This window comes from Indicator indicator, chromosome 12, assembly GCF_027791375.1.
Source record: "Indicator indicator isolate 239-I01 chromosome 12, UM_Iind_1.1, whole genome shotgun sequence".
In the NCBI taxonomy this organism is placed as follows: domain Eukaryota; kingdom Metazoa; phylum Chordata; class Aves; order Piciformes; family Indicatoridae; genus Indicator; species Indicator indicator.
In genome coordinates this window covers 14,340,134-14,360,055 of record NC_072021.1, presented here as the reverse complement: position 1 = coordinate 14,360,055, position 19,922 = coordinate 14,340,134, and positions in this window count along the sequence as shown.

The following is a 19,922-nucleotide window of genomic DNA, read 5'->3' as shown; positions in this document are numbered from 1 at the left end:
GAATGTCAGCCTCTCCCCGAAGTGGGTCCTATGGAGACAGATGAGCAGGCTCAAAGGTTTGTTTTCAACACTGTTAACAAACACACTTCTTCACAGCCACTGCACAGTCCTGCTATTTGGCATCTACAGTTAAATCCATGGATGTTTGATATGCTCAGCATAGAACAGGAAGAATTAAACAGTCTCATTTCTCCAAATAAAAAAATAGTCCCTTGTCTTCAAGTTGTCATATAGTTTCAAGTGCCTCCATACCTGAATATCCACCTGGAAGCTTTTTGAGTCAGGTGCTTAGTGCCCCTTAAATTCACAGGTGCAAACAGTGTTAGCAAGCACTGTGACTATTCAAATTCTGGAAAGAAGCAGATGCCTGGAATTGAAATCTGTTGTTTGAAGCAGCCCTTTGAAATAGAGTGGAAAAGCATTCAGCTGTTGTCCTTAAACAAAAGGAATAAGAGAGAGCAGACTAAATTATATGTGGTCTTTGCCTTCAAATCCAGCTATTCATGATGCCTTCTTTATACTCAAAAACTAATGTGCCTTGAGATTTTGCCATCTGCTCTTCTTCCTCTGAGGAAAAGTCTGCATCAATTTTACCTTCTTTGAAAAAATGATCATCATAACAAGGATGGTGCACTCTGCTGTATGGCGTGCAGTACACCATGAGGCTGAATGACCCATAAGTCCACATCTTTGACCAAATTTGCCAGCGTCTTGGCATCTATGTATCCATAGCTTCCAAAAGGTATTTACATCAAATGATACATGAACTGGAGCAGCAGTGCTGGAAAGCCCTCTCTCTCTCTCTCTGTGTGCAAAAGGGAATTGGTACCATAGGTTTTTAGTGTGGGAGCATTAATAACTGCATGTTGTTATATCTCAAGTCATTGCCTATATGCTATGGTCATCCTGGTTTAGCTTCACAGGGAGATGAGTTTGTAAACTTCTATATCCTGGCCAGCTCCAGTACAGGCATTTCTATTGCACCCACTAAACTCTCTCTGCCATTGCAGCAGAAGATGCACTTTGTGGGCTCTGTTAACCTGTCCCCCTGCTGAAGAGAAGCCTCTGTGATTTCAAGCCCTCATGTCTTCCTAATCCATATCACACCCTATCCACAGAGGCTGTTACTCCAGAAAAGGCTTCTCCTTTCTCCAAGCAGTCATGGGAGAGAATACTTGTATTGGTTATTATAAAGCTGCTGCCTTTCTGGAGGAAAAGAGGTGACTTTACAGCAGGAGTAGTACCAGCTTACATGCTAAATGCATGGACATCCCCACAGGTCTGCCAAAGGTTTCAAAGAAGCTGTAGCATAGCGGTATTTGGGACAGGATCCACGGCTTGGTGTAGGCTGGCAAGATTATAATCACACCCATCTGGCTGAGGATGTCATGAAGTGAAGCAAGGCAGCTATATTAAAAAGGAAAGCAAACGCTGATGCAAACACAACCCTTTGCCACCTCCTACCTCACCCAAAATACAACAGCAAGGCAATACTGATAATACTCATACCACAGGAGTACTCACAGCTAGGAATTCTCCAAAAGCAGAAAACATGCACTGAGGGAGCCAAAAACATAATTTGAAGCAGGGGTAGATGAGGGAAAACAGGATGGCACAGTCATGGTCAGACACAGCCCAGAATAGAGAGGAGGTCCCCAAGCTACCCTCCAAGCAGGACAAAGTGGTCAGTGATTTTCTCAGTAACACCAGGACAAGATGGTTTTCAGCATGGATTTGAATCTCAGAAGAGTCATGGAGGTAGAGATCACAGAAGCATCACTTCACACTCCAAATGAGCTACAGAAAACTTACTGAGACATCTGTATGCAATCATTCCAAATATCCTGTACAGGACAAGATTAAACCCACTGCCAGCAGGATGAGGAAATCTAGCAGTAAAGAGTTGTTAGAACGTTCCACACCATCCTTTGTGAAAGTGAACTGGTACCAGGTGCAGTAAAAGGCAATCAAATATTAGTCCAAATACCTCAGGTGGGTTTTTGTAGGGCCCAAACTGGTGCTGCTTTGATTTAAAAAATTGAGAGAACAGGTGAAAAAAAGAATAAGAAGAAGAAAAAGAAGAAATAGTGTTTGATTTCCTGATTAAAACTGGGCAGTGTTTGTTTTGGATGAAAATTTTCTCTGTACAGTGATGACTCACAAGCTGCAAGTCAAAGAAGAAAAGAAATAATCACCAGGGAAAGGAAACACAAAACCAAAAAAAAAAAAAAACAAACCAACAAACCAAAACAAAACCCCAGAAGCAATTCAATTCTATGGGGCTGAGAGAATGAGTGTGTCCTGTGATGCTCTTGGCTGTTCCACAGTGGTTTTCCTCCTGCATTCCTGTTTCAGTAAAATTAGAGTTTGGAGCTCAAGGGATGTGAGTTCAGCTTCTGATTCTGCAAAACTTCCTCTGAGGCATGGGACAAATTTTATCTGGGTCTCACCTGTAAATCAGGAGTAATGTTCTTTTGTCTATTTAAATTGCTGTTTCTTCCTGTAAGTTTCTATCAGGCCTAGAGTAACAGGGCCCTAATGTATCATTAGACTCCAGCTGCTGCTCTGCTATGAATAATAATGTCTATTAATCATATGTCAGAGAGTGTGCACAGAGGAAGCAGAGCAGTGTCTGACAATCACATCTTGCTATGTAAAGCTTGAGGTCAAAAACGAGACTCATTCCCAAAATAATATGAAATCCAGAGATGGCCAAAGTCTTCCTGCAGCCAACACTGGAAGAAAAGATAAAAGGTCAGTTTTATTCTAAAAAAAAAAAAAATGCAGTAATGTCTCATGTTGTGTGTCCCTCTCTAATGTGCCAAGACAGCTCCTGACATCTATGGACCACAGTAATGAGGGAGGTGAGTAGTGTGTGTCCAGTCCAAAATATATATAACAACAATAGTAAACCTTAGTTATACACTGAAATTGTCTGAATTTATGCATTTTCTTCTCCCCAGTTGCTCTCCTCTTTTTCCTATGTCATCCAAGTCATTGTTTTGGTTAAAAGGTGATGAAAGGCAGAATTTAGGACATTCGGTCTGATGATCTCAGTTACTGGTCCCTCTACCTCTGTGCCATCTAGGGACAGACCAGGTCCTGTTTATGAATCACCATACTGAGAGAAAGGTGGGATGCAGCCCACCTAGGAGAATGTCATACTTTGCTCAAGAATCCAATCATATGGTAGGGCACAAATCAAAGTGGGCCAGGTTACTCCAAATTGGACCTTGTTTGCCAAAGTGCTGTAAAAATTGGAGTTCATTACAAAACCAGTTGTGGTAGGATCCACCCTTGCCCATATAAAATAATTGCTGCTGAATGCAGCAGGGAGGCCAGTTCAGATTTTGGACTATTTATGCTAAAACAAGACAGAGGATTAATCTTTTGAAGCTCCTGGAGTTTCTTGGGACTTCAGATGGTGTAAAAGAGGTCAGAACTTGCTTTGGTTGAATGTTACTGATTGATCTATGCTGGAGATACTTGCTGCAGAGTTAGTCATCCTTGTGTCCTGAAGAAACCTCACAACACTTCTTTTAATCAGAATTACCTGCTGGGAGGAATCGTCTGGTGGACTGTGGGGCTGGATTTGGGAACAACTAAGAAGGAAATTCTGTATATTCAAAAAGGAGCTAATCAACCCCAAATCTGTAAAAATAAATGGCTTGCTGCAGAATCGGGAAACAGTTTCACTCCTTGCCTGATTGCCCATGGGTGATTTATTTTTTCTCTTTTGAGGTATGCCTGGTCCTTTGCTCTGCTGTAATCTACTCCTGGTCACTGCTGTCAGACCCACTGGTGTGGGAGCCAGGCTGGAGCAGGGTCTTGCACCATCACCACACTGCAGCTACTGACACTAAACTCAGAATTTCTGTGACAACATCCCCATCAACTCTGCAGCCCAAGCCAGGAATCATTGGCTTGAGCAAAGAAAAGTGCATTAATGTGCATTATGGTATTTAATTCACATCAGTTTTTATAATTTTAAACACTGAAAGGAGTTGGATGCTCAAACCCCACTGAAGATCTGGAGACCCAGTTCCCTTCCCTTCTGTTCTTTCACAAATCTGAGCTGAACCTAGTCAACATGTCACCTGTGAGTGCCTTCATAGTTTTCTCATTGTGGCACTGCCAATACCTTTGAGCATTTCAATCACTCCCTGTTTGTTTCAAAAAAAACCAAGCGTTATTTGCCAAGCATGTCTGCTCCAAGCACTTTTCCAAACTGCTCACATCGCATGCATCACCCATGCCAGGAAAATGTGGATATCTCCATGTAAAAACTATTAGTCCACCCTGCCTTCATAAATCTCCAATACTCAACCTGTGGCCCAGCCCCCTCCATTGTGGTAGAGGACAGTGATGATGTCTTCACTGCTTTGTTCCTGCTGCTGCTGACAGACAGCAAAAGTATTACTTAACACACACCCTTGCAGCAAACAGTCCCTGGAATTTCCAGCTGCAGCCATACTGTGCCAAGCTCTTGGTACACCTTGCTAATCTCCAAGCACAAGCATTTCTGCAAGGGGCAAAATACTACTTAGCTTAGGCAGGAGACCAGCAAGGCAGAAAAACAAAGCCTTGCCCAAAGCCACCATTTCAAATCCGTGGTGGAGACGGTAACAAATGCCAGGAGATTCCCAGTCCTTTGTTTCAGCCACAAGGCAAATCCTATTCTTGCAGCAACTTTCAGTAGCTCACTAAGACCAATTGACTGTAGCATCTAATTAATCTTTACAAGCTTTGTGGCACTACGGTTTGCCAGGGATCCCAGCATGAACAATCATTTTTATTTTAACTACTTTTTAGCTGTGGATATTACAGACATGGGTGGATTGAAATAACCCCACATGGTATGCCTGCAATTTTCCCACCTTTTTCATTGTCTTTGATGCAGGTGCTGGACCACTGTGTCCTCCATGTCAGCACATCATCTAATACATTGTTTGAAGAGTTGCTGTAATGTCAATACTAAAGGGCAAAACCATGTCATCTTAAGTTTTATCTAGACTGAGTGCACAAATACTTACCCTGCACTGCCTTTGGGAGAGCAACCATAGCCAGGAAGCAAGCCGTGGTGCCAGTCAAACCACGTCTGATCCTGAGATGTCACCCTTGACATACAAGTTTGGAGATGCTCTCTCCAAAACACAGATGTCAAAAAGGTGGCACTTGTTCAAAAATCAGGCCTTGCTTTTGCTATACACATGAAACGCCCATGAATGTGTTTAGAAGCAGATCAGGTCCTCTATAGTGGGCTTTAAAACAGAAAAGCTAGGGTAGGGAGGAAAAATAGCAGAAATCAAAGAATCTTCAATATGACTGTGGTCCTGTGCATTTGTGAATGGAAAATTATGTGTCTTCATAAATATCAGGAATATAAAGACCATATTTGGTCTGCAGAGCTCCCAAATAGCCAGATGAGAGTGGGTCAATGCTAGCTGGGAAATCTGAAAGCAGAGTTATCAGTATTATGTGTTTTACTTTGCTCTCATACTGAGTATAAGTGGAGAGGGGAAGAGAAAAGGCACAAATAAAAGAGAATGTCAAGAATAATGAAAAAAACTGTATGTTCCAGGCTCAGAGAAATTATTTTGACACTGGCTTTCACATTTTTTTATTATCACCCCTTTGGGCAAAGTCATTCAAAAGGACAAACAGAAAATCATACCACAGACTAAAATACAGAACCTGCCTCTCTTAGCAGACTGAATGTGACAGATAAAGTAAGATCCCAGGATCCAGCTATGGTAGAAAATAAAAAGGTTGTTTTAGAATATTGCTCTTTCAGTAACTGGGAGATTGGTGAATACTGTATTATTAAAAGGGTGATTGCCTTACCCTAATTTCATTCGGGTGCTAATATAGGCAGATTTAACAACCACATTCTGAATGTGATAAGAACCTGCCAAGGGCTGCTCCAGGACCCACCAGAGATGTCCCTAATGAAAGCTGCTTTGCCCTTGAGCATGTCTGTCTCTAGCAGATGCTGGGAGACACCCACAGTTCATGCAGAGGGTGCCCTTCTGTCCAGAGCTACCTGCGCTAATTCGCATGGAGTACCTGCCAAGCCAGAGTTAGCAAAGATTAGGTGGGCTTCCCTTTCCAGCAGTTTTCTAGAGACATCATAGTGCATATCTGGCCTTCCTGCTCTTCTCTATTGTTCTTCCCATGCTGCTGGTGCACTGCCTCAATCAAGAAACTTCTGCAAGATCTCCTGTGCCCTGCCGGGTGCCAGGGGCCTCCTTTCTGCTGTTGGCCCCTGCTTAACAAGGTCCTACTTGGAGCTTGCCATGGACAACAGATAAATCTTCCTTTTCATAAGAAAAGAACCATAGAATCAGTCAGGGTTGGAAGGGACCACAAGGATCATCTAGTTCCAACCCCCCTGCCATGGGCAGGGACACCTCACACTAGATCAGGCTGGCCAGAGCCTCATCCAGCCTGGCCTTAAACACCTCCAGGGATGGGGCCTCAACCACCTCCCTGGACAAACCATTCCAGGCTCTCACCACTCTCATGGGGAAGAACTTCTTCCTCACATCCAGCCTGAATCTCCCCACTTCCAGCTTTATTCCGTTCCCCCTAGTCCTGTCACTACCTGATAGCCTAAAAAGTCCCTCCCCAGCTTTCTCGTAGGCTCCCTTCAGATACTGGAAGGCCACAATAAGGTCACCTCGGAACCTTCTTTTCTCCAGACTGAACAGCCCCAACTTTTTCAGTCTCTCCTCATAGGAGACAGCTCCAGCCCTCTGATCATCCTCGTGGCCCTTCTCTGGACACTCCTCTGTGTTTTATTCACACTTTCTGTTTTCCAGGATTTTAATTCATTTTTTTGTCACAGGCTTCTTAGGTATGTCACTGTCATGGAAGTTGTTTCACTCGTCTTTGAGCTGTAATATACCAACACACAATTAAGGCCTTTGGACAACTGAATTAGCATTCCTCTGCCCTGTGAGGCACCTTCTTTTCCCTCAAGACTTGTCTTCTGACTACTTTTGGAGCTATGACCCTGGCCTATATGAACTAAGGTTGGCCCTGTGTGTTATTACAGAGGGAAGAAAATTTAAGGGACATAAAGGACCCAGCACCTATTAAATTCAATGAAAATGTGCTCAAGGAGCTGCTATGCTAGCTTGTGACTTGGAAGAACTGTTTCTACATTCTGTTCAGACTTTCCTCATGACCTTTAGTGAGCAGTTTAGGACATCATACTTCAGGGTCTTCAAACCTGGGAAGGTCTGGGGCATAGGATATGTCTGCCTTGCAGAAACACCAGCTGGCTGTGGGCCTGGGATTCAGCAGGGATTGGTTTATCTTGCTGCAAATAAGTAAGGGAAGTGCTGAACTATAGTTTATGATTCTTTTAAACCAGACATCTCTGTTATATCTCCACCGGGCTGCTGCCACTCTTTAATTGTAGTGAAGACACACAGTTAGTGTTCGTAGGAGACCTGCCAAGGGGATGCATACACTGAAAAGTGGGAGACAGTAAGGGGATGTGCAGAAATTAGCACCAGGCAAGCAGGAAAACAAAGCCTTGGTGTTTGGAAAGAAGGTATTTCTAAACCACAAAGCAAGTTAGCAGTTATTCAGCATGAACAATGCCAGAGACTAGGCTCAGACACATGGAACATCAACATTGTGAAGCTATTGGAGTGGTCTGGGGCATGATTATGGTGGGAGTAAGCAACACTCTCCTAAACAAAGGTTCAGGAGTTACCCTGGATCAGGGAATACTAATAGTAGGAAGTTTGCAAAATTGTTTTGGAAGCTAAGAGAAGCTAAAAGTAGCAGCATGACCAGACTATGCCAACTGGCCTCAGGACCACAATGCAAACACTGGCACCAGTTCACTAGCACAGGTGTAGCCAGAGGAGTCACCAACAGGCCTGAAAGTCATCAGAGATTTGGCACCAACAACTGCTAATCATCAGCAAGTTGGCCCGGTTCTGGCCATAATTATTGCATGCCCTGAAGAGCATCTGACACCTCCACAGAGCTAACAGGTCTTTATTCCAGAGAGGCTCTGTTCAGTGTAAAGGAGAGGTAGCCAGGCCAAAGATGGAGGATGAGACACAGAAGGATATCATGAACCTCTAGATAATCTAATTGTAGGTATATTTCAGATGAAGAAAAAGTGATGATGCACATGCTGTGGTCAAAAACATGTAAATACAGCCCAGCGAACACAATTAGAAGGAATCAATTTAAAGAATATCAGTGAACCTGAGTCCTCTCTGGTTTCAAAGTGGCTGTGCCCTGCACAAATAGGCTGAAGAGGCAGAAGGATGAGAGGGTTTGTAATCTAGCTCTTTACATGAGCTGGGAGAAGATGAATGAGGTCAAGCTCTGCACATGAATGGAAGAAAACCCTTGTGGAACCTCACAAGGTTCAGACACACACTTGATGTTTACAGAGACATTTCTGGTCTCACTCCCTAGTCACACCTCATGGTGCCCTAAAGAACTGTGATTCTAACCCCTCTCCTCGCTCTTTACCCAACTTACTATCTAAAATCTGTGTCTTCATTTTACCACTATGTCATATTCCCTCACCTATAAGGTACCTAAGATAAGATTCCTTTGAATTCTCAGAGCCTAATATTTTGACTTGGATTAAAATGTGCTTTATAAATAAAGCTAAGTTTTGCCTTATTTCTAGGGGAAATGTCACTGAGCTGTCTCTTTTTAGGCTTTTTCTGTGTCCAATGTAATATAGGCGTCCTGTACTCATAGTGCTGCCCAAGCATGGCCAGCACTCCTAAGAAGTAGGCCTCTGATGATTGCTCAAGGAAAACAAAACAGACTTTGAAACCTCTGTCAAGGCTCACAGTAAAGATTCAATGAAAAGGATGATTCACAGCAAGAAGGAACTTTTCATAGCATAACAACCCTTCCACCAAAAAAACACTTTTTGGGATAACATGGGCTTGAAGTTTAAAGGAAATATTTTGTGAAAAATGATTACAAAAAGGTCTATCTAGTGTTTGAAATATCTGCTCTTGCTGTGTTTTCACCAGCTGTTGGGCTGTATTGGGTGCAGGTGGATGGAGGGCTGGCTTTGCTTGGTTCAGTCAGTGTGATCATCCTTGTAACACTGCTCCGACCCTGCACAAACTGCAAACTGGCACACATCACAGCTCTGCTTTTATGACCAGCAGTATGCGGCACTTAGGGATGAAGGATAACAAGGGAATGGAAAAAAATCTGAATTTGGGATAAAAAAAGTCACGATGAACTCATGTGGCTGCATTCTCAGCCTGAGCACTGTTTGGGATTTACAATTTTTAACTGAGTCTTGGTTTCTCTGGGTGCAGAGACAACCCAGAAGAGAAGCTGTGGTTTTGAAGCACATTTCCATGGGTAATGCATGACCTTTCCAACTTAGCACTGGTTTTCAAACACTAACTGCAAGTTTGCAATTTTTCATCAGAACCAAAGGTAGAAAACAAAACATGATTTGCACAAAAAATGTATTCAGATTACCACTGAAAAGCAGGAAAAGGTTGGAGCTCCTGAGCCCTGATGTTCATGTTTCATTGATAGCGAAGGGAAATGAAGAAATGGGGAAAAATAATCTCTCTGCATCAGTGTGTAATTGTGCTATATTTTATAGATGAATGGTAATGCTCAGTGGCTTCAGAATAAAGTGAGGAGCTCAGGGTCTTCATTGAATGTCACTATTGAGTACTCTAGTGCTACATTTTTTGATATAATTCGAATCTGTGAAGGTCTAATTCACCCGTGCTTCAGCCTCTGAAGTGAGGAGAAGCGTGAGTGGGGTCACAGACAGAGTAAGAGCAAGGCAGTGAATTTAAAAGAAAAATAATATTAGTAGATCTGAATATAGTGTCAATTTAAGACCCTCAAGGACAGCTCCTCTCTCTGCCTCACTGGGGCTGAGAGTGCTTTCCTCAATTCATAGATGTAAACTGCTTTGAGATTTCTATGGGATAGGAAAGCAGGTGTCAAACACTATTATTTACACTAAGTAATTATGTAAAGAAAATCCAAGAAACAGATCTTTGATCTACATTCACAAATATATTCCCTTAATGATCTCTTTTCAAGCCCTCTGAGCTATAAATAAAATTTTAAGAGCTAGAAATAAGCCACCAGCACTGTCACTGACTACTGTGAGAAGGCTTTATTGATTTTGGGTTGGGGGAAGCTGCTAGGTTAAATCAGAGTGGGGCAGACATTCTGAAACCAGCCTGTGCCTGTTTGGGAGGAGACCATGGGCTGGGATCTACCAAGGAGAGAAGGCAAGGAATTAAGGGAATGGGGAAAAAAAGCAGTACGAAATCAGTGGGGCTGATGTGATACATGCCAAATGTTAAGGTTTTGAAAATAACCAGAGATAACTATAAAAGGCCTGTGCCTTGCTAGATAAAAATAGTTACAGGTTATGTAAACACAGGGGAAAAGCACAAGCAAATAGATTTATGCTGTAGGAATTCCTTTGTGCAACTGGCAAGGGCCTGTGCTTCTCACAGCAGAATGTGTTACACCAAGAGTCATGATCTTTGCAATGCAAGGCCAGTGTGGCCAAGAAGATGTGGCACATGAGAAGTGAGTAGCTGTGATAGAAATCAGCAAGCCCATACTAAAAGCCATGGCACCAGCTGGAAATGAGGCAGGGAACAGTTATGATTGCTACCCTTTTTTGGCTGCAAGGTCTGAGAAATCAGACTGGTACTGAGGTGAAGCAGTTGCTGAACTAGGAACTTTTCCCAACCCAGCAATCTAGGAATGCTCTGCTTACCTTGTTAACTACACAGACTCCAGGTACTGAACTGAGGACATCATCTGCTTGCAGCAAGACAGCATCTGGAAGGAACACAGAAGAATTCTAAAGTCATGGATCATATTATCCAGTGCTTCTTCCAGGAGTGGAGGCCAGTCTTTAGGCTTTATACCCTTTCAGTACCATTCAACGAAACTTTTGTAGCTTTTTGAGGGCACGGCTTTGGTGCTTCTCATTTGAAATTCAGTAGAGATTAACCAGCCTTCTTCTATTTGCAGAGCAATGTTTATTTTCACGTTGTAATTCACAGAACAAAGAATAGAACAACTGTTATCACTAAGGACATTTCTTAATAATCTGTCTTAGCAAAAATATTTCTAAACATCAGTAGCATCTTGGGTACATGTATTTGTCTATCCAAAAACTGCCTAAAAGGGATTTGAAAGCCACCTTCCTCCAGGACTGCTCACAAGATTGAGGTCTCCAAAATGGCTCAGACTCTACACCCAGTCTGATTCCTGCTAAAGACACCAAAGTAGCTCTAATGACTTCTGGAGGATACACTCTGTGCTAGCCTTTGGTTTATAGTCCACCTCCTCCATCTTTCACCAAGATTTCAAATGAAATTTACTCTTAACAACAGCTACTGAGTGCTGCCTGTGCATTGCACCAGGATTGTCTCTTGGTGGGATGACCAAGATTTCTGCTTGTGTTGCATAAGATACTAGGATCTAGGGAGGTAGATAGGAGTTTTGGGAATTTGATGGCAGTGGAACTGCTGAATTCTACATGCTCAAGTGATATTTTTATCAAACGCCATTTTTAGAGACATAACAAGGCAAGTGAAAGACTTTTTTTTTCCAGTTTATTTTTTCTATTCCTTTTCTGGCAATCATCATTTAATAAGACAGTGCCCAAGCTTTTAAATTACTTTAATCTCCATAGATCAGAGTTGCCTTTTCAGTCTTCAAATACGGAGAAATTACCTGCCCTTCTAGCCTCATGTGGTGAACTTACAGCAGAAGTGGAAATGTCTTTGGGCACCCCACTGCTGTGCAGGCAGTCTGTTCCCTGACCTGCTGCCATCTTTTGTCACAGGACACAGCCAAGCCAGCCTGAGGCAGGGCTTGGGTCTGACAAAGCCATGCAGAGGGAAACCTCACATCATCACATCATCTTAGTGTATAAAAGTATACAATGTATAAAAGACTAGAATCCTCATATAAAAGACTATAGTCTACCTTCTGCCAGGTTCCCAAAGTGCTGATCCCACCTAGTAGGAGCAGAGGTCTGCAGGAAGATATAGACCAGAGCCACGCAAGCAGTAGTATGGGGAAGAGGCAGGTGAGGGATCCTTTGCTGCCATTTGTGAAAGGATTGCAAGGGGAGATCCACTCTGGGTGCCTGGCTGCTGAGAGGATGGTGCTATGTGGGAGGTAGGATTGTAACTGGCAACCGCTTCTCACTGCTGAGTCACCCCTTGCTGATGATGTACTGCTCCATTCCAGTTGCCTCCAAGGATAGTAGAAGTAATGGCTCCAGAAGTGCTTCTGAAAGGTAGAGATGCAAGTGAAGAAATCAGGCTGAATTCTCCCAAGAACGGGAAAGTGGAGAAAAGATAGTCATTAGACTTCAGAGATTTGGGTGGCTCAGTTTTTGCAATTAACTTTTGAATTTCCAGTGTCTTGACTCATTTGCTAAAGAGTTGAAGACCAACAGCTTGGGATTCTCAAATGCTCAAGTACCTCAGATAATCAGGCCAATCATGTCAAAATCACCATGCTTTTAAAGGAAATGTGGGCTCTGCACATTACGTTAGAAGCCTGTTGTCAATAGCCCCCGTGTTAGACTTACCAAACAGAAAATGTTTGTGCTTTTTCAGTCATCAGAATGATATAGATTCAAAGCTTTGCTGCTGTTGGAAAGAGCATAAAGAGTGAAATGCAGTGTAGATCCTACTGGGTAACAAATTCCTTAATGGCGTTTTTAAAGCATTCCACGTTGGCAATAAAACATAGAAAGAGGGAGAACAGAGCAAAGCCTTCACTGAAAATGGAAGAGGAAAATAAATAATCACAAGAGCTTTTCACTGATGTGGGCTGTGGCATCACTCTATCTGCTGCTTGGTGCGGGCATTGTTTCCAAAATATACACAGCACAAATCCAGCAGAGCAAAACTTGAATAACTAGTCATGGTCCCCTGGATTTAAATAGGTTGCCAACTCCCTATGGAAAGAGACACCAAAAATAACTAAATCTGGATCACTGGAATATTCCGTTTGTCCCTCAAATAAACAGCCACTACAGAAACATTTGATTTCTAGCAGTTTCCCACTGAAGCTACAGAAGTCTGGTCATGGTGCCCAATGATATATGAAACTGTTTATCTCATTCTCAGCATGATTAAGGGGTATTTATTTGTCATTACCCCTTGAGAGAAGGATGTGATTTATCACAAAAGAATGGTGAATTTCACAGGAGGGTATGAGGCTCTGTAGGGTTGTGACATAAAGGTCAGCATCAAGCAGGCAATGTTTTGCATGGTCCTGGAAATGTTTAGGACAGTATTGCAGTAAGGTGAAATTCAGACTCCATTGAAGTTGATTTCAAAATTCCTGTTGACTTCACCAGAGCCAAATTTTCCTTCAAATAATTCCAACACATTTTTTAGCTCCCTGGAGCTAATATTTTAATTCCCCATGGGACTAGAAATAGAAAGGAAAAGGAAGGGAATTGAAGACTTGTGGGAGAGAGAGGAATCAAAGCTTTCTTTCCCTATCCCTTTCATGGGAAGAAGCTCCTGTTTAAACTCTCAGGTGTCCATTTCTTCCTGTTCTTCCCTACTTTTTGTTCTTACAGGTCTCATCCCTTTAGAACAAAGGACCCCACAGGGAGCCCATTGCCTCAGCCTGGCAAATGCTCCATTACTGGCACTTCTCACTCAGCAGGATCAACCAAGTGCCTCAACAGCATCCTGCTCTCTTATTCACATTTATATTTAGTCTTAAAATGTGACAAGACTGACACATGATGGTTTCACTGCTTTGTACCCACAAGTGAAGTGAAGACAATGACCACTTCTTTCAAGTGGGTCCTGCCGAAGGGGCTTTAACTGAGGCATCCTATTAAGATCCATGACCAAGTACTTTGGTATGGCATAGGTAGTCAGTGCTGAAGAGGAGAGCCAAGAAACATGACCAGGTGCATGTATGACAATCTGTTCCTTATGAATATCTCGCCTTTAATCACAAATATATCACCTTTAATCAGAGCCTGACTTAGTCCCTAAATGGGAGACTTATTTCTCTATTCCAAAAGGTGTTTGATTACAGACTGTCATTAGATAGTTTTGCTGCCTATAAATTTGGCCAAGTCTCTTTGATTTGACTTCAATTACAATCCACAGCCAGGCTGTCCATGGCCACACTGTACGTAAAACAAAAGAAATGTTCTTATTTTAGTGAAAGATATTTGCTGTTTCAGTTGCATGTGAGTGGTAGCTCTTTGAGAGGATTTGGTGCCTGGAGTTTCAGAAGATATTTTGCAGAAAAATCACTGCTTAGAGAAAAGCTGCTTGCAGCAGGGCAATGGTTAGATCTCTCATCCTTTTTTTTTTCCCAGGAAGTCATTATTCCCAGCTTGGGGAAGGAGAGAGAGTTGCATTTGTAAGACCTCTATGGAGAGACACTGCTCCCAGTGAACCATTGCAAACATACTGCAGTGGGTAAGTAGCAGCACTGTGGGTCACTGAGAGCAGATTCCACCAACTAGCTGATGGTGGTTTCCTGCTTCTGGGATAGGCTGGAGCAATTGGTTTGTAATCTGATTGAATTGTGGCCAGAACACAGCCAAGGAGACTCACTGCTGAACCATTTCACTTCGACAGCTGGCAACAATTTGTGGGCCACAGGAGCGCCTGCTGAGCTTTCTGCTCAGAGGTGGATACAGGCTTTCACAGAGCTTGCCAATGTGAGAGACACCTGCTCCTGCCTCCCAGCTCCCACCTGGAGATGAAAGCCTCAGTGTCTCTGGAGAAAGAAATTTTTCTCTCACGTGTGAAATGCAGGAGGCCCCAGCATATAAACCCATCTTTCTTCTGCCTTCTTTCTTTCTTTCTTTCCTCTTTTGTTTTCTCTTTCAACCATTGGGAAAAAAATTATAAAAGTCTGCTTTAGTTTCAAGGACTAAGTTTAGCTGAGAGGGTCTTGCTCCAGATCAAGGCATGGGAAAGACATTAAACCAATTAAATCAATGCAATGCCATATCCTACAAAATCCTCATTACCAGATTTCACATATAATATGCTGTTATCACAATAGACAATTCCTCCTCCCAGCATTGTAAGAGAGAGACTTGCCGCTGGCATCAATAGAAAGTGCACTGAGTCCTGAAGACATAAAATAGCAACCTGGCAGAACAAGGCTCAGCCATTATATAGACTGCAATGGTATAAATAGTCACCCACATCTTGGAAAAATAATGCTCCAGAAGCTCTATTTTATTGGGATATCAGAGAGACAAGCTGACATGGTGTTTTAGTGAGCTTATGCTGCAGCAGCCATGCATGTAGTACGCCCTCTGTGTATGGTCCACGTGGAAGCAGGAGGACCAGCTTTCATAAACCAGCATGGCACAGATGCATTGCACACCACCTAACCTCCCTGGCATACTCAGCTTCTTTCCTGTGATGGAGGGATGGGACAGAAAAGGAAAGGAAGCCCCATGAGTGATCATAGTGGGAGAGAAATAGCAAAACCTGGAAGCATACTTCTTATTTGTTCTTTGGTACCACTATCTCAGATTGCATTGGCAATCAATGCATGATTAATGTAAGGGAGTAAAGATATGCTTCTTGTAAAATTACTTCATCTAACTGCATTTAAGTAAATTCATAAACAGAAATGGGGGAATGGAATGTATTTATTGCACTGGCCCTGATAAATATTTTAAATGCACTGCTTGCCATCTTTGCATTTACTTTATTACTTGGAAAGCTCAGTTCCATTAAGAGAAAAGTTGCTGAATTCAACTGAAAGGTAAACTCTTGGCAGGTGACAAACAAGCCATCTCAGTGGCTTCTCATATTGCCTTCTTTTTAATCCACTGGTGCCACTGCAGTGCTTTGCAGTGTGTTTTGTACTTTTTATATGAAAATAAGACATCTACATTTTTCAGTGAGATACTCTAATTCAATAATTTGAATACCAAGGCTTCTAATAAGAGGCTTTGCAATGTGTAATGAAAGGTGAGGAAAGCAATTCTGTTTCAGGAGCCCTTTGTTGGAAAGAGGGAAACAAAAGGTCTGACTCTTTTTTTTCTAGAGCAAGCTCCAGTTCAATTTGGTTCTGCTTAGCTTAAATTCAGCCACGTGGAATGGTGGGGGGGAAAAACCTCCCCCCAGAGTAGTGGGGCACCAAATTTTAAGGATGCTATGTCCTCTGTCACCTGACAATCTTAGCAAAGTTGGCCAAGCACTGGCTTTCAAGGCTGCCAGTCTTCTGATGAAGTCCAGCACCTGTCCCTAAACACAGAAATGCTCTGAAGCCTTCAAGGAGTGGGAAAACATCTTGTACACACTTGTTCCTCCCAGTACTGCTGCCACCCATCTTCCCCATCACTCCCTCCTCCCACTGAGCTTCATCACTCAGGCTTCATCATGGGGTTGAGGATTTGGCCCTGGCAAGACCATGGACATAAAACAAAGATCCCTTTTAATCAGAGGTTAGCAAGGGAGAAAAAAGAAGTGGCATGAAGTGAAGATGAAGCTGACATGTTCCCAGACCAGATCTTGTTGTGGTCACTCCATCAAGAAGATCACATCTGAAAACACTGCTATTTTCATTCCTCAAGAAGAAAAGCATCAGCCAAAAAGTGCAGGGCAGGGCTGTCAGGCCACACATCTCCTTTTGCTTCCACCTTCTTTAAGAAAAGATAACCCCTAAATTCATGGAATTCCTCACTTCTCCTGGGACAATAGTTTATAGAGGATTTGTTTTGTTTTGTTTTGTTTTTATTCTAAGAAATGATCAGTCTCCAATATTTTATTTTGATATATCTTGGCATAAAGTACATTTGTTTCCCCCTGCTTCTGCATTATTCACCTTGCCCTGCAAATCGAGCTGAGTGAATTATGGTGTTAATTGCTTTGCCTTGTAGTATTTTTCTTCTCACTTATCAGGGAAAAAAATGACAGAAAACCTATCAGTAATGGTCTCTCCTCCCACCATATGTGGCTGAACCACCAGTGGGACTCTTTGCTCCATCTCACTGAACACCAAGCTGAAACCACATCTTCCATCTCACCAGACAGATGCCACCATAGCTCTGGTGCAGCACACAGGGGAGGCCAGGTCCTCCAAGGCTGTGGTAGCCTTGTAATGAAGATAGAAAGCCAAGGGACAGAATTCAAACATCTTAGTCTGAATTGTTCACTTGGGGCCACATGAAAGTGGTGTGGAGGAGCACAGGACTGGCACTGTAGTTCCACATGGTTCAGACCAGAAAGGAGGGCAGGGATTTTATCCAGAACAGTCTGTAGTGCACAAAGTTCAACCAAGGAGTCTCCAGGTGCAGGCAGCTTTTCTCTTTGAAAGGGAGGCAAGGCAGTGCAGTGCTCTGCTCCATCATGCTGCAGAATACTGTGTCTTCTAAAGGCCTACTGCTGTCATGAGAAGTGAAAGAAAGAGGAGAAAGTTTGCCTTCTGGGATGCTCTCTTGGTATTGTCCCCATACAATTGTCCCCTCTACAGCAAGACTACAAATATGGACACTCCTCTTTACTGGTAATCACAGATGTACCTTTCCAGTTGTTATTTTTCTAGAGCAAAAAATTAATTTCCCAATCCAATTTGATTCTAGTGAAATTTTAGAGGCAATTAACAGTTTCTTTTTTGGCTTTTTTTTTTTTCCATTTCCTATCTAGTACAGATCAGCAGCTACAGAGACACAGTCATATTATCAGCTGTACTTCTCGAGTTGAATTAAGTACCCTGTTAATAATATGCCACTGGAGTGCAATGTGGACATCTCAGATGGCTGCTGTCAGAGTTTACCCTCGCTTGAGACCCCACTTTTTATCTCACAAATTGCCCTCCTCTCTGTCGACATACTAGGAGCACACGGTGGAGATGTAAGGAAAGGAGGGAATGGAGATGGCACATTTGACTTCTCCTGAGGACAGCATGTGTTTGAAAGGTGGCAGGATTTCTGAGATAAAGCAATGTAATGAGATGGCAGGGAAGGGGAGCAGTAGGGGAAGATTAAGGCCACAGATTTCCCTGGGAAACTCTATTTTCTAGAAAAATCATCCGAGGAAAATGCTATTCTGATTAACATTAATTTGTCCCTGTCTTTTTGTTTTATCTCCAAGGCAGGATATAGGGCAGAGCAGAGACCAGGGAAATGGCAGTCTCGTCACTGAGCCAGCGCTGCAGCAGAGCTGACGGAGTATCTAGGTCAGTGTGCAGCAATTCTTTGCAGATGACTGAGGTCTACAGAGCCGAAGGCCAGCTTTGACGGTGGAGCCAAGTGCTCAGTTTGCAACTGAAGGGTGAAAATCTGCTCCTCTTTTCAAGCGGTATCCTGGGAGGGGACCCCATGCCACAGTCTCCATTAGCTGAAACCTAACACCCAACAGCCCTGCTCACCTGTTCCTGTTCAGTGAAGCACAAGCTGGGAAATCAGCATTGTGGTGGGATTCAGATACAAAAGGCCAAAAGATGTGGATGTCAACCAAGTGCCCTATACCCAGGGTGGACATCTTCAGTCCTAACACCAAAACTGATGTGGAAGCTGTCCTCAAAAAATCAATGTGTTACCCAAAAATAATTTTCACATTTTAAATGTCTTTGCTTAGCTTTGAAGTTTGTTGCATTTTACACAGGTTTTAGGAAAAGCTCCTGCACTCAAACATTTGTCTGCTTCTTCCAAATATCTTATTTGGCCTCATGAAATGTATTGATACAGCTTTGGAGACCAGCACACTGTCCACTGTGCATGTATAGATCATATATCATGAGATCTTTCTCCCTCCTGTTGCTATGCCTCAACCCACTGGGACAAGAGCATGAAAGGATCAGTGTTTTCCCTAGTTATCATCCCTGAGCAACAGTAAGACTGGCAGCTGTCTCTCAAGATTTGTGCCAGACCATGAGTCTTCTTTAGAGGTTGATTCATACAGCCATAGCCCTCCAAGTCAAAAGACACCACTAGATCATCTTGTCAGCTAACACAGACCATCAGGACTTCTGCTAGTTTGTGTTTTATTAAAACGTGTCCTTCAGAAAAAGGCAGTCCACTCCTGATTTGACAGCTACAGAAGAAGGAAGATTTGTTACTTCCCTGTACTGACAGAGGTTTAGAAAGCCATTCATGAGTTTTATTCTTAGTTGTTGAAAGCACCAGTCTTGATTCCTGACAGAAGAATATATAGAATTTTCTGCTCAAGACCTAAATTGTTTAACTGTGATGCCAAGCAGCTAACTAACATGCCTCATCACTGAGTATTTAAAGACATCCTATAGTTGAAGTGCCCTTCCATTCAGGATTTTCAGTAGGAATATTGAGAAAAGGACAGTGCTAGAAGAAATATCCATGTTTCTAGAGCAAAGGTGACTGCTGCTGCATATGCTGTGAAAAGAAGGTGGGTAAAACCACAAGGATTTGGGGGCAGAAAGTATCTATTATTTGTAGTTTGGATGATAACTAACACATTATAGGTGTGAATCTAATAATATTCACTCTGTCCAATACCAGTATGCTCTGTCTGAACTATTCAGCCTAACACAGATCACTCTTTTGTGTCTGCTATAGCCGAACCTGCCAGAGCAGCATTTTTTATTACGAACATTTCTGCTTAAATCCTCCATGTACCAATGCTGGATAACTTCCTCTTCAAACTGTCATTATAGAGCAAAGAACAAAAAGATCTGGAGTAGAAAACACTTCATTTAGCAACAGCACAGTATTGTACTCTCTCTTTATGTGGGCACATACAGAGGCATAGCATTTCATAAGACATAAGGACCTTACACTAATCTCAGATCTTGGCCCATAGAAGTGACCTCACAAGTGCAGAGATGGTTGTGCATAGTCTAAGTGATGCAAACAGAGGCATGTTTTGAACAACATACAGCGTACAATTAATTGTGTTTATTTAGTGGACATGGTT